Consider the following 16,232-nt stretch of genomic DNA (forward strand, 5'->3'; position numbering starts at 1 on the left):
ATGCAGTTCAAGACCCACTTAGAGAGCCTCTGAGCTGATACTGCTGCACTTTTCGACCTAGCCACAATGGAAAGGAAAAGCCTAGGAGATTTCCTAAAAGCCTTCATACTGTACAGGTAGAAGACCAGGGCTCTCCTAACATCTAGTGTGTGTAGAACGGCTTCCCTATTATCACGGTGCGGCTTGGGATAAAAGGTCAGGAGGCGAATGAGTTGGTTCATGTGAAAGGCCGAAGAAACCTTGGGGATGAACAGCAGGTGTGGCCTGAGCATAAACTTGTCATGAAAAAAATACTGTAAAAGGGAAGTGCGCCATAAGAGCCACTATATTGCCTATCCCCCTCACTGAGGTGATGGTGACCTGAAACGCTGTCTTCACTGACAGATGTGTAAGTGAACTTAACGTAAGACCGGCCATACTTGGTCAGACCAAAGGTCCATCTAGCCCAGTATCCTGTCTTCCAACAGTGGCCAATACCAGGTGCCCCAGAGGGAATGAACAGAACAGGTAATCACCAAGTAATCCAACCCATTGCCCATTCCCATCTTCTGGCAAACAGAGGCTATGGACACCATCCCTGCCCATCCTGCCTAATAGCCATTAACGGACCTATCCTCCATGAACTTATCTAGGGTTTTTTTTAACCCTGTTAAAGTCTTGGCCTTCACAACATCCTTTGGCAAGGAGTTCCACAGGTTGACTGTGCGTTGTGTGAAAAAATACTTCCTTTTCTTTGTTTTAAAGCTGCTGCTTATTAATTTCATTTGGTGACCCCTAGTTCTTGTGTATGAGAAGGAGTAAATAACACGTCCTTATTACTTTCTCCATAGCAGTCATGATTTTATAAACCTCTATCATACCCCCCTTCGTCATCTCTTTTCCAAGCTGAAAAGTCCCAGTCTTATTTATCTCTCCTCCTGTGGAAACTCTAATCATTTTTGTTACCCTTTTCTGAACCTTTTCCAAGTCCAATATATGTTTTTTTGAGATGGGGCATCCACATCCGCACATAGTATTCAAGATGTGGGTGTAGCAGGGATTTATACAGGGGCAATATTATATTTTCCATCTTATTATCTCTCCCTTTCTTAATGATTCCCAACATTCTGTTTGTTTTTTTGACTCCCACTGCACCTGGAGTGGATGTGTTCAGAGAACTATCCACAATGACTCCAAGATCTCATTCTGAAGTGGTAACAGCTAATTTAGACCCCATCATTTCATATGTATAGTTGGGATTATGTTTTCCAATGTGCATTACTTTGCATTTATCAACACTGAATTTCATCTGCCATTTTTTTGCGCAGTCACCCAGTTTTGTGAGATCCTTTTGTAGCTCTTTTCAGTCTGCTTGGGACTTAACTATCTTGAGTAGTTTTGTATCATCTGCAATTTTTGCCACCTCACTGTTTACCCCAGGGTCATAGGTTTGAAGGGTGGTCTGCTCAGATCCTTTAATACTAAATTCAAGTCCCGTGATGGGGTAGGATTGTCTGGGTTGGGGAAAGAGATTCGCTATGCCTTTGAAGAACCTCTTTGTAGTTGGGTGCAAGAAAACTGAGTACCCCTCTGTTTGTTGATGAAAAGTCGCTATGACCACCCTGTAGACCTTGAGCGAGCTAAAATATAATCCTGACTTCTTTAGAGCAAGTAGATAATCTAAGACTACCGGGAGAGTAGCAGATGTCAGGGTAATTTGTCTGGAATGGCACCAAAACTGAAACCTGGTCCACTTTTGTAGGTAAGTATGATGGGTAGCCAATTTCCTACTGTGTAAGTAACACTTCCTGTACCTCCTCAGAGCAGGATATCTTTATATGTTGGAACCACAAAGGAGCCAGACCTTGAGCCAAAGTATCCATAGGTCGAGATGGAGAGTGCGTCCGTCGTTCTTTGAGAGGAGGTAAGGAGTGGGTTGAAGAGGGACTGGCAGGCACGTCACCAGCTGTGACAGGGAAGAGTACACATCTGTCTCAGCCAGGTGGAAGCAGTCAGTATAACATTGTTCACTCTCTCTCTCTCTCTAACAGGACTTACAGCAATAGAACAAATGGGGGAGAGGTGTATAAAGGCCCTGGTCCCATGAGAGAAGGGCAGCGTCCCCTAAGGAGTGCTGTCCAAGGCATGCTCTAGAGTAGTAGTGTGGGCATTTCTTGCTCAGGTAAGTGGAGAACAGGTCTACTGTCAGTGTCCCACACTGTGTGAATATCTCATGGAGTATTACTGTGTTTATCTCCCATTCATGGTCGTGTGGGAATTTGTGACTGAGACTGTTCACTGTTGTGTTGTATGCTCCGGCAGGTAGGCGGCTGATATTGTAATACTGTGGGAAATGTACCAGTTCCGTAGCCTTAGTTCTTCTGCGCAAAGAGAGGGCAATATAGTGCCCCCAACGATTTATGGAGCATATGCACACTACATTGTCTGTCATAACATAGCTTGCTCTGGGGAGCCCTCTGCAGGTTGGAGACAAGCCTCCTGGTAACACCCTAGCAATTCCTTTAGGGAGGGCCACAACCTTGTTACTCTTTTGTTCAATTAGAAGCGCTATCATAGGCTAACATAATTGGCAGGCTTTTGCTCAAGGTGCTAAAAGCCCCATGCAAATTTGTAGGTAACATAATGGATGTCTAAATTTTAGGGTAACAGGTGAGCCACTACCATGAAAAGGACCTTGGAGACTACTTTGCGATTTAACGATAACCCAAAGAGGATTATTCAGTACTGGTAATGGTCCTGTCCTAAGGTAAATCTGAGGAACTGTCTGTGGGATGATAAGATTGAAATATGGAAATAAGCAGCCTGGAGGGCGAGGGCCAAGAACTAGTCTCCCTGTTCCAAAGCTGGAGTAATCACTGCTACAGTGACCACCTTGAATTTTTGAGCCTTGACAAACTTGTTGAGTGCTCTCAGGTCAAGTATGGATCTCCAACCTCTCTTTTTTGGGGGAGTATCAAGAAGTAACAAGAGTAAAACCTTTGCCTCATAATTGCTCAGGGTTCTATGGCTCCTACATAGAGGAGATGATCCATCTCTTGTCACAACAGACTCTTGTGAGAAGGGTCCCTAAAGAGACAGGGAAGGGTGCTGAGGGTGAGATGGAGGTGAAATGAATTGAATATCCATTGCAGAGGATTTTTAAACCCATTTGTCAGATGTTATCCATTCCTATTTGCTGTGGAACAGAGCAAGGAAGCATCCATAGGGATGTGAAGGGTTGGTCAACATCAGATGGTATTGAAAGGAGTTGTCTGGTGGCGCCCCGATCAATCCATCAAAACTGGTGCTTTGAAGTGGATGGTTGGGAAGAAGAAAGCTGTGGGTCCAATGGCTTGTGCTTTGAGAACCTGGACTTTTTTCCTTTGAGGGTCATAAAAAGCACTAAGTTGGGTAGTATACTGTATGAGATTTAAGGCTGAGAACTGTATTTTCTCTGTATATGAAGGCTGAGAACTGTATTTGCTCTTCTGGCCAGGTGTGTAAATCCCTAACAACTGAAGAGTCTTTGAGTGTGTGGAAGGATGCATCCCATCATCTTCTCCGCGAACAACTTGGTGCATTCAAAAAGAAGGTCCTCTATAGTTGTCTATACTTTCTTGGGGAAGCCAGAAAAACGTAGCCAAGAAGTCTGCCGCATCACAACAGCTGTGGAGATGGATCGCACCGCTGTATCAGTTGCGAATGCTGACTGAAGTGCCATCTTGGCCACCAGTTGCCCTTGACTGAGAATGGCCCTAAACTGATGCTTGTGTGATTCCGGAAGTTGATCAATAAACAAATTGAGTTTGGAGTAATTGAAGTAGTCATATTTTGCTGTTAGGGCCCAATAATTCGCGATGTGGAACTGTAGTGTGCCAGATGAATAAGACCTATTTGGGAGAAAGGCAAGGTGTTTTCAATCCCTATCAGAAGGGGTGGACTTCACCTGATGTTGCAACCTCTGGAATTCACCACATCCACAATGATCGAATTAGGGGGTGGATGGGAGAAAAGAAATTCTGTACCCTTGGCTGGAATGTAATATTTCTTATTGGCCCGTTTACAAATTGGCTGGACCAATACAGGGGTCTGCCATATAAGCATGGCTGGATTCAAGAGAGCCTCGATGATGGGGAGGTCTGCTTTGGATGAGGGAGAGGAATGCAAAATGCCCAACAGCTTATGTTGCGACTTTTTTACCTTCTCTATAGGTCATTGCAGAGTGTTTGCCACCCACTTTTCTAAGTCTTGAAAGATCTTAAAATCGTCTCCTAGAGATGGCAGAGGGGGCATCACTGCCTCATCCGGTGAGGAAGATGAGATGTTGGTCTGTGGTCTCTTCCTCAAGGTCATCCTCCTGTGCATCCCTCATCTCTTCAGGGGCTCAGGATACTAAGGCTGAGGGATGGCGCCTCATTGGTTCATGGTAGGCCACGCTAGATGTTCAGGAGGCATGTCATCTATACACCTCTCACCGGTCCCAACAGAGCCACTGGGATGGCGGGAAGGATCCTGGTGGCTAGCACCATGATTGCCTCCTCACCCCGCTCTCCTGCTGGTAATAGCTCACCTTAAGTGATCACTCTCCTTACAGTGTGTATGGTAACACCCATTGTTTCATGTTCTCTATGTATACAAATCTCCCCCCTGTATTTTCGACTGAATGCATCCGATGAATTGAGCTGTAGCTCACGAAAGCTTATGCTCAAATAAATTTGTTAGTCTCTAAGGTGCCACAAGTACTCCTTTTCTTTTTACACTGCATGAGGAAGACTATTCTTCTTTCAGCTGACAGTCTGATCCTGTAAAGTGCACAATGTCTCCTACTGGAGCTGAACACCCTCAACTCCCAAATGCTACAATGAGAGTGGAAGGCATTTAGCACCTTATAGGAATGGGAGGTAAGTATCCATCTTGAATACACCTCTAAATGTGATCCTGAAGTTAGCATGTAAGTGGTTAAAATAAGGTTGTAAATATGTATTTAAGACTTACTGCAATTTAATCATCAATTTAAATTATTTCTGAACCCTTATCACATTTGAATATATCAACATAAGTTGAAGCTACTGCTCTTATTTAAAATTAGAATTTTTCCCTTTATGTATTTTTGAAACACAAGAAGTTTACTGGTACCACTGCTTACTAATTTAGTTCTCTTTTACCATGTCTCCAGGCTATGAAATACTTACCATATTCTAGAAAAAAATTAATTCAGTTATCCATATCGCTAAAAAATGTTTATATAAAAAGTTGTCTCGGATAATTTTTAAAAAATGAGCTGCAGTACTAACAGCACTTTCAATGAAAACCATGTTCAGGCAACGGTATTTCTTCCCCCTCCCTTTACCCCCTTAAGATTTGCCTTTTCAATGTGATCTATCAGACAATTTAGATCAAAGAAATCCAGGCCAGGCCTGGTTAATAGTTGGAACTGCTTTTTTCTTTTTAATCTCCTGTAACTTTTACAAGTAAAGATTGGCAATTAACCACATTTTATTGCCTTCACCAGGTAACAACACTAATTCCCAAAGGGAGTGACTTGAAAGAATGCAAAGTTAACTAATTTGTGTGCAAAAAGTTATATACATAACTGTGTCACTTTAAAATTATAATTCTTATAAACTGTTAAAGAAAAGGGGGAGTAATAAGTTTCTAGGTTCTTAATGGCAATCTTAATGTTTCTAATGTATATTTGTACAGATTTTTTTAAAAGTCAGTTCTGCAGTAAGACATGACCAGACGGATAGATGTGTACAGGAATATGAAACTTGAAAAGTGCTTCAATCAAAGCTACTGCAAAGTTTAGAGTTCTTTAATATGATAAATGTGCATTATAGAAAATACAGTAATATTTAATTATATACAATATTTTATATGTATACACACACACTGGACATAAGGGAAAGCAGCAATGCTCAGCCCATTTGGAGCAGACACAAGCCTTCGATACTACTGGCATAGGAAAATGCACACTTGCCCTCAACAATTATTACACTTGTAGAAATCTGCTTTAGGGGGTAGGTAATCATTATTGTTGCCTGTGACAGTGCTGACCAGGAACTGCTGAGCCAGTCCTCTGTCACTCCAGCTCCAATTAAGTGAGGTGAACTGGAGCTGACTAGAGGAATCTGAGCCTGATTGGCAGAGGCGGAGCAGCTGCCAGCTTGATTAGCCTACAGTTATATACAGGCTCACAGAAAGGAAGCAAAGGGCAGGGGGAGAAGCCAGAGAGTCGAGGAAGAGGGGTAGTTCTCCCCTTCTAGCTGCAAGAAAGAGAAGCCCCTAAGGCTGGAACCCCCAGGGATATATGTTGAGAGGTGGTGGGTTTGTACTGTGTAAATAAAGTGCACCAGGGTGGTGAATGCTGAGCCAGAAGGTCTCAGTGGTTTTTGGAGCACAGCAAAGGTAGGACCCAGGGGGGCCCTGCTATGCCCTGTTACACTGTCCATATGCAGCTTTGCAGTTGAGGAGGGGAATTCCAATGCTGGGACAACCATAATTGTTATCATGAAATTTTAAAACTATGGTCAAAAGCAGGGATTTCATATTAGTTATTAATGTCATACTGTTCTTTGGTCATTAATGCCCATTTAATGGGACTTTATATATAAACTTCATCATATCAAAACTAATGATCTCTTAACTTGAAAAATGGTTGAGCAGATGCAAATTATGTTCCTTCAAAGGCCATGCCACCAGTTTTCCTCCATCATTTCTCAGGGCTGTTATGATTCAAGTTCACCTTCTTACAAATCGGAGAAAAACCTCAGGTGGTATAAGTTGTCATACATCCACTGCCAATTTACACCAACCAACAATCTGCTCATGACCTTCATTTCATGACAAGTGGTAAATTTCTGTGCATAAATTACATAGCCTATCAGTAATAAAGATTAATATATAAACCATCAGGGTAAAAATATTTATAAAATTCAGTGAATCTTTAATTGTGCCCATGTGGAATGTTCAATGGTATCTTTAGTAAAGAGATAATTTACAGCCACTACTTTCAATTTACTCACATATTTCAATGTGGGGCTTTAGATATATGTACATTCTTATTTCATGGTCAAAAATACTTCAAGTGCTTCATACGAGACCTCCCAAGAAATTGAATATTCATATAACATTTTGGTAAAAATATTTTATTTCCAAACTGAGAGCTTGAGTATTTGTTATGCCGCCTATAAAGGAGGCAGATGCATTATTTTGGACTTTTATAAGGATGTTAGTAGCTTTGGACCCTAAAGGGGACACAGAACCAGTGCACAGGAAATACTGTAATGTACTCTGGGTGACCGTGAAAGAGATATAGTCCTCTAGTTGCCAGCCTACGGAAAGCATAAAGGTCCCTTCTGCTAGTACCAATTAAACAGCTTCTTCTGTTGCTGAAATGGTAGAGAAATCCTCCTCCTGGTACATTTGTTCAACTTGTAATTGTGTTCAGTGTCTATAAGACATTGTTGAGGTCGCTGTTTGCCCCAAAGTTTTCCAGTGTATGTTTCATGAAGTGTTATACTGTGGAAAATATTTGGGAGGGAGCAGTTCTACAACAGGTGGCATCTTTTCAGAAAAATACAATACTAGAAATGGCTTATGTTTTGACTGCTATTGGTCTCCTGGTCATACAGTCCCAAAACACACTGTTGTTATAAGGTCCAGAGTCTGAGATTCTACAGACTACACTCAACAGATATAATGGGATGCTCCTGTGTACTATGTATCTTATTTATTTAAGGTTGGCTTTATGATCTGAACAGTCAACTTACATAGCAGAGTTATTTAAGCATATGGTTGTAGACTTTCTTTTCATGCATTTATGGTTGTTACCAAAAAAAATCTAAAAATTTTAGGTTGGAAAAATATGAAAACTTCATAGGTAAATAAGAGATAGCATTTTTTCTATTTATTCATTTGTTTTAAGAAGTCTATCCATACCGCTAATATTGAAAAAAAATTAAAATCTTATCCAAAATAAAGTCATCCATTCCTATGAAGTGAAAAAGTACTTGACTAACTTTCGACAAAAAGTGCATTTTAAGTACCAAGCTAACGCAGAACCCCTTAATCAGTTTTCATGTACTACTCCTGTCTGAACACCTGAACATCCAATATGAAGTATGTTCCTTATTTTAAATCTAGTAGTTGGCATCTTATCTACTAAATGCAGAGATAATGCTGACTTTCACTATAAAGCTACAAACGCATTTTTACCCACCATCCCACAACATACAGCTTAATTGTTTAAAATACAATTGCCAAGATCACTACATTGTACTAGTTCAGTACTGATAAAATAGCATGTAAAGCTTACAAATAATGTATTGAACGATCAGATTCCTAGCTACACAGGACTCTCACTAAGCAAAACACAAATCCCACATGGAAATATTAGTTAGTATGATCTTTTTATAACTGAACCAAAAATATCAGCTGATGACCTAGATGCAATAGCACTCAGATAAATAAATAAAAAGCAATCCGATAGTCAACATAAAATTTCACATAGGTGAGAGTTTTCATGGTGATTTATACTAGACTGTGCTTATGAGCATCTTTTGTGCAGATGCACCCAATCACTACAGGCTTTACCACAGCGAAGTCTGACAATGTTTATTATACCGCTTGCTAGTTCCCTATTGACTAGAGATGTGCTCAAACACCAACCCTCCGAATTTAGTTTTTACTATCTCTTCCACTAAGTAACCTGAAAATGTTTGGGTAATGAAGAAATTTGCCATTCTTAAATAGTATTTATAACAGCCATACAAGTCTTAAATATTTAATAATGAAACATGCACTAAAAAGAAACTTAGAGCCTGAAATCATTAGATGTCCCAGAACAAGAAATAAAAAAAAAAAAAACCCATACATTTCTTTGTGTGATTTCAAAGTTCCCTCATATAGAGAGTTAGTTGCTTTCCTACTGTATATTAATTAGATATGTGATGAATCCACTGGATACAAAATAATGTGGATTAAGTATCTAAAAACTGTGCATTTGAAACCTAGATATTAAGGGGTGGGGGTGACAAGACTCAAGCAACAGCAGAAGGAACAAGAGTTTGGGAGGATAAGCAACGAGGTAAAATCTGGCCATACTTGAAATGCGAGTGACCATTTTACTTTGTTTTGTAAATTATTCCAACCATTTTTCCAAATCAGTTCCAGTACAGGGAATCATCACATGATTCATAGTAACAGAACACAAACTTCTAATCCTTGTATTGCAAACTGAAAGTCCAAATTTATTCCTTGCAGGTAATTTTACATTTTTGAAGTGCCTTTACTGTTCAGTCAATTTTCAGCCTAAGCAAAAATAAACTGAGAATTATCATTTACATTAATTTAGATCTCAATCCAGCAAAAGAGTTAAACTTGTACTTAACTTTCAGCACCAGCATTTTTCCAGGGTCAATCTGTTAGAAGATAGGACATGAGAAGTCCCAAGGAACCTCTGGATTTGATAGTCTATGTTTTGGTTTCATGATGGCAAATAGCCTGGCCTGAAGCTGTTGAGGAATCACAGGTTTAGAAACTGAAGATTCACCTGTGACTTACAGTAGTTATTACTCTATTTAGCAAAAATAAAGTATGCATATTTTTCTCTCCTGTTTCTCCATGAGACTGGGGATGTCATGTGTCCCTGAAAAATGCAGTGGCAACCAAACGTATCTCCCTATAGCTGCTGCCATTTATATGAAAGCAAGTGCTGTTTTGGGCACACTACTTAATGTTAAGTTTATATATTGCTCATTGGTAATTGCTTTTCGGTGTATACAACTACAAAGAGAATGTTTACCAGCGATAAGTCACAGTGGTGGAGAAGGTCCTGCTGGAACAGCAGGATGAGGGCTAGTGAAGCATGCATTATTATTTATTCAGGTGTATATATGCCCACTTTTAGATTCAAGACATTTTTTTTTCCTTTTTCATGACTTAATACTAAGTGGTTACACTCCTTTCTTTTAGATTTAATTTTTGTAATAAAGATATCTAGCCTAAACAAGGGCTGCTAAGCATCCTGCCTACCTTTGACTCTTCTCTAGAAATTATATGGAGACTTGAAACAGGATGGGTGGCAGAAAGAAAGGAAAATAATTTCGCAGGGGGTTTGGAATAGAGGGGGAGGGCCACAATAGGTCTTTCTTGTACTACAGAACAGGCCTGATCTTTCCCCCATTTAAATCAATTATGAAACTGTCAATGGTGCAAGAACAGACCCAAAATAATGTCAGCCACTGTATATATTCATTATGCAAGTCTGCTTTTGGTACTATATTTGGCCAAATACAATGAAATCATCTTATAGTCAAAGGGGTTCACCACTTTTCCCAACACTATTTCTCTATAAGCAGAGTTTCACTAAAAAAGAAAGGGTCTGCTTGGCAAAATATTTCCTACAGCAGGGCCTCTCTTCACCCTCATGTAGTTTCAGGAGACTTCTAATAGTTGTAAGGGGAGCAACCTGGGGCTATATCTTCACAAGCTGGGGAGCAGCAAAGCTGACTCAGCTCTTCAACACCCACACCAAGAGCAGCTATAATCTAGACCACAAACCAGGGATTCCTCCTTTCACTGGACCACAGCAACTTCTCTTCTTTGACTGAGTTGAGAAATATTCTAATAAAATGTTATGGTTATCTGATAACTGTTACATTCCTAGAGTTTTAGCACACTGATATCCACTTTTAATGGAGCGGAACATCACTATACGTGGAGTTTATGCTCACATGAAGAGGACTGAAAGTCCATTGCAATATACTCAATCACTTTGGAACTCTTCCGTTACTTCACTATAAACAGAGTGCAAACCAATGCACTAATTCAACAGCCTGTGCACCAAAGAATATTCTCCAGCCACAGCATTTCAGTCCTCTGTTTATTTCTTCAACAAAGGCTTCTGTTTATTTCTTCAACAAAGAAAGTTGTCCTTTTTCACTTAACCCAGAGGCTCCTGCAAAAGACCATCTATTCACTCCAGAATTACACTCGGCAAGTCATCTGATTGGGGGTGCTAGTGAGCCATTCTGCTCTCTTTCCAACCTAACCTGGTCCCTGCAGTACTGCTCTGCAGACCCCATCCACCAGGAACTCCTGCATGAGCCTTTCTGCTTCTTTCAGGATTACACTCAACCCGCCTTTAATGTGCAAATTACATATGAGCTGGGTTCTTTCCCTTGATACAAGAACTCCTGAAAGAGCTTTCAAATTCTCTGCAGCTCTCCAGCTGAACTACTTGCTATCTTTTATGAGGACCGGGTAATCTTCTAGCTATTTCCTGATCCCTGTCCTCACAGCATCACCCGGAAAGCAGATGTCACTGGTGAAACTAGGCCCAATTCTCTTTAAAGGGCCAGCCAACCCATTACACAGAGTTGCACTAGAACTAAGTTCACTATTAGCAGCTTTTTCATCACTCGCAACTTTCAAATCTTGACAGACAGATCAGCTCGGTATTAACGGCTTATCATCCCTTATAGGGTAAGTGCTGAACATAATAGTGCTATATCGTGTAGTGTATTTGTATCTCTCTGTTTTATGTTTGTGGAATTATGTTCCAGTCAAAAATAACGTACTATGTAACTTTAGGAAAACTCAAAAGTCTGAAGTCAATTCTCCAGTAAACCCTTAGGCTACATCATGTTTCAATGTGTAAAATTAGTAGCAAATGGTGCAAAAACATGTATAATTTGTGATCTCATCAAAATATAAGCTAAATCCACACCTACTTTGCGCTGAGTGGGTTTCTTAAAGAAAGCTCATATAATTTAATGTTCACACTAAAAAGAGTACACATTGAGCAATAAACTTGATCACCTTCTTTGACAGTTATCAGGAAGACAGAGAATGAGACAAGATGAACATAACTGTAATATAGCTTTTGATACAGTTCCTCTTCAAATTTAGAAAACTAGAAGTGAAATAGAAAATACACAAAAAGAAAAGGAGTACTTGTGGCACCTTAGAGACTAACCAATTTATTTGAGCATGAGCTTTCGTGCTTTTCATGCTCAAATAAATTGGTTAGTCTCTAAGGTGCCACAAGTACTCCTTTTCTTTTTGCGAATACAGACTAACACGGCTGTTACTCTGAAACCTGTCATAGAAAATACACGATCTGTTACAAATGTTGTAAAAGCAACTACAAAAATTCTGAAACTATGCCAACTGTCTCTATATGACACCTCATATGACACCTTCAGATACTGTTGTCATAAACTGTGTATTATGTGTAATGAATGTTAGGTCTAACTACGCCAAAAGGATATAAGGAGGAGCTCCTCCTTTCCCTCCCACCCTCTTACATCCTGTTAGTCTCATGTGGAGTAAGGCAACCTCTATGGATACCTACTGGATCAGATCCCACACACAACTTAGGCAGCCAAACTAGCCTGTGACTTGCACTGAGGTGTAGGCAGGAGACAGGCACCCAGTGAAGCGGCAGTGCATATGCTCAGTGACAAAAACACAAGCCCGAGATATTTTATTGCAAAACCTGAGGTACCAAGCAACTAGAGGTGCCTACAGAATTAGGCTGAAACCAAGGGGGAGTTTTGTGAATCACAATGGTGCCTAAAAGGGGACTTAGCACCCTAAGTACCTTTGTGAATCCCACCCTATGTGTGCACAGTGCCAACACAATTGGGCCTAAGTACCTTTTGTGGATCCCACCCTATGTGTTCGTAGTGCCAACACGACGGGGCCCTAGTCTAGTTGGGGATCCTTGATGTTACTGTACCTATAGGTCCAGGGTGGGGGGTTCAAGCCGGCCCACATCTAAAGGCTCCTCTCCCAGCCTCAGGGGAGCACCCAGGAGGCCATGGCTCAAATTGGTGCTACTGTAATACAATAAGTTAAGAAAGTAAAATGGCTACAAAACTGAGTTTTTGAAGAAATAGGTAAATTTAAGTGCAAGTTTAAACTTTAGAAAAAAATCTATTTAATGAGTGTACAGAAAAGGATTTGGGTGACAGATGAAAAACTGAATATGAATTTACTACGCAATACAGCTGGGAAAAAAAAAAGAAATCCTTTCATTTACATACAAGGTTATCATTTACAAGACAGAAGGATAATCCTACTCTACGCAAAAGGTTATACTAGATGACCCAGGTAGTCTTTTCCAGCCCTATCTTCTATATTTCTGATTTTCACTTAGCAAAATGCATCATAATTCCAACTAAGGGCTCCCTGGTGCAGTATAGTGAATTAAAGGAAGAGGTATGAATGGAAAATACTCAAACAGAAGTGACAATGCATTTGCTGAATATTTAAGCATGAAAAATATATTAGCTGTAGCATTAATAAAGTCAGTGGAGATTGGAAGCATGTTTTCCAAGGACAGCAAAAGTAAGTCATTTGTCTTCTACTACATGTTTAGATTCAAGTTCTTTGCTCAATGCATGGGGAATTATGCATGTAAATCCTTACACAGATGTGAGGAGAAACTTGTAGCCTTTATACTTACACAGTAAGCAGAAACATCTGAAGAACAGACTTTGCCTACAACTCAAACAATCATCCACTTAAAACAACCTCGGTGTAAAATTACCAATTAAAAAACTGCATTATAAAACACGCTTTAACGAGACTTTGCAAAGGGATTTAATTAGATTTCACATCAAAACTTCCACACGCTGAAACAACAACAGCTAATGTTGGCTGAATCCAACAACATTCCAAGAAGAGATCTGTCTAAATAACATCAACTATGATCTTCTACCCACACTGAAAGAAGCAACAGATAAAGCTTTCACACTAAGTGGCAGAATTGACAAGTGAACTAAATTCGGCTTTTATGAGAACTCCAAACCTACCATTCAAATTCAAAAAAAAAAAAAAAAAAAAAAAAACCCAATGTCTATGTGGAATTTCTTTTCAGCACATAGAATGTAACTTTTAAAGATCAGAATACTTCTCAACTGTCATTCAAAGATTTAAACCACTTCTGAATATCTTAAAATGCATTGGAGCGGAATATAAAAACAGGTTATAAAATCAAGGGAACTACTATGTGTTGGACATAGACATCTTGCCCAAGGGAAAAAAGGTGAAGTACTTCATGGAAGTTTTCTATTAGGCATTTCAATGATTCAATTTTAAATTAAGTGGCCAAGATCCTACCACAGAGAAATAATATTCTGGAATGTCTTATTTAAATCACTGACATCAGCTATTTGAAAATAAATTACTAAGAAATCTGCCTACAGGCAGAGCACATTGTGTGCAATTAATCTTTCACGCGAACTTTATAGATACATGCTTAAGCATGTTGCAATTTAAGATTTTTAATTATATTACACACTATATCTAATTGTCCCAAGAGTTATACCGAAACCTTCCTTTCTCCATCCAGTAACTATGACTTTAAAATGTTACACACACACACAAAGTTAACTGTGTTATTTAAACTAATCCCATCATAGAACCAAGGTCAAAATGACCAAAATGATTTTACTAACCGATTCCTCCAACTAAGTTCTTAGGAGTTTCATATTAATTTCCTAATGGGGTTGTTAATAATTTACCAAGGACAAAAATTAAATTTGTACTCCAGAGAAACATATCCTCCTCATTAAAAAAAAAAACTACACACTATCGCTACCCATATTTTCGAGCTGTCACTCAGTCCACCCACTGCAGACTTTTTCCCATTAAATTCTTTTGAGTTCACACTTAAGGAGCTATGTCAAATCTGATTGATTCGCTAAGGTTTACAAGGCACTCTGAAGATGTAAAGAGCTATTATTTTATACCCACATTTTAATTTAAGCGACTAGAACAGGAGGAGATTCTGCTGGATTCTAAATACCGCACCTAGGTTGAGGGGTTGGGGGTGAGTTTTTGGTTTGTTTGTTTTTCTAAATTTGCTCCCCCCACAGAGGACAATATAGAAAAATAATTGCCGTGGTGCCGCAGAAATACCAACACTTCCGCAGTACCTGTGGCAATAAACCCTACGCCGCGGGCCGGGGTCAGTCAGCGAGGCTGCCGCAGAGGCGTTTTCACGTGACCCGTGTGACGCGGGAGCCGTTGACAAACGGCCACTCCCGTTTCAAGCGGACGGGTCGGTAACTGCCCAGGAGCGGGGGGAGGGGCGCTGCTGGCGGGAAAGATACTGACGCGTCTAGAAGGCCTGCCCGGGCAGCTACAAGGCCGAAAGATGCCCCCCCGCCAGCGCCTGCTCCAGGCCGCCAAGGGCAGGCGGCTGCGGAGCAGGGAGCCGGGGGTTCCCCCCCAGCACAGCGCGCCAGGGGCGGCCCCTTCGCCGTCCGCGCGGCAGCAGCTGCCACCCACCCAGACGACGGACCCAGCCTGCCCTGTGGCTGGGTTGCCCGATCGAGAGGGAGGCTCCGGCGCCGAACCGGCCGCGCGGCAGACCAGGGGCAAGCCCAGCGATACTCCTCACACGCGCCCGGCAGGCCGCGCGCTGAGGGAGGGGAGACCGCCAGAGCCGCGCGCGCCCTGCCCCTGGGGGCGCCAGCACGCGCTGGCCTCCGCCCCCTGCCCCAGCGCTTCCCGCCCGGCCCGCACCGGAGCGTCCCCGACTCCTCCCTTCCCCCCCATTCCCTTCCCATCGCCCTCCCCCACCCTGAGCCGCTCCGGCCGCCGAGGAGGAGGGAGTGGGAGGGGGAAGCAAAATGGAGACTTACACTCCGACTGCTAATGCGCGTGCGTCAAGCCGGGATGGGAGCGGGACGTGCCGGCGCCCTGACGTCACGCGCCCGGAAGTGGCTCCGGGAAGGCCGCGAGGATTCCCACCACCCTGACAGGAGCGGCCAGCGCGCATGCGCAAGGCGCCGTTTCTTGTGAGGCGGTGTGTGTTCGCGCTCCCTTCCCTGACAGAGCCATTCATGGACAGTAATGGCGGGGCAGGGGGGGATGGGGCGCGGTGCCCGACCCTAGTGCTGCCTCACGCTGGCTTGTCAGCCCCCAGGATGGGCCTGAGGCCTCCAGGAATCACGTCAGGCGATGAAACCCAGGGCTGTGCCCCACTGGTATGGGCAGCCCTACGCCGACCCCAGCCCAGAGGACAATGTCACTGGCACAGCCCCCAGGAGCCCCGCATGCTGCCATGGACGCCAACACTGTCCCCCATCACAGCCAGCATCCCCAGCATCACCCCTCCCCCTGCAGACATGCCATCCCCGGTGTCACCGACACAGATACCAAGAGCCTTGCATGCTGCTACAGACACCAATAATGCCCACCACAGAGGCCAACATTGTCCCTCAGTGACAGCACAG

General features: G+C 42.0%; 1 protein-coding gene across 9 annotated transcripts in view; it reads right to left on the minus strand.

The window, feature by feature from the left end:
- The window catches only part of FHIT (fragile histidine triad diadenosine triphosphatase), a 1,053,300-nt gene extending 1,037,551 nt beyond the window's left edge, over positions 1-15,749 (minus strand). For 3 of the 9 annotated variants that reach the window (XM_043552284.1, XM_043552281.1, XM_043552273.1), the window contains exon 1: positions 15,639-15,749. The gene's annotated coding sequence lies outside the window, so the exon portion shown is untranslated. Of the gene's footprint in view, positions 1-12,724; positions 15,528-15,638 lie in introns of those variants that run through there. The other 6 variants (XM_043552278.1, XM_043552279.1, XM_043552282.1 and 3 more) reach the window with 5 other exon arrangements.
- Between the last annotated feature and the right edge of the window lie 483 nt (positions 15,750-16,232).

This window comes from Chelonia mydas, chromosome 7, assembly GCF_015237465.2.
Source record: "Chelonia mydas isolate rCheMyd1 chromosome 7, rCheMyd1.pri.v2, whole genome shotgun sequence".
Taxonomy (NCBI): Eukaryota; Metazoa; Chordata; order Testudines; family Cheloniidae; genus Chelonia; species Chelonia mydas.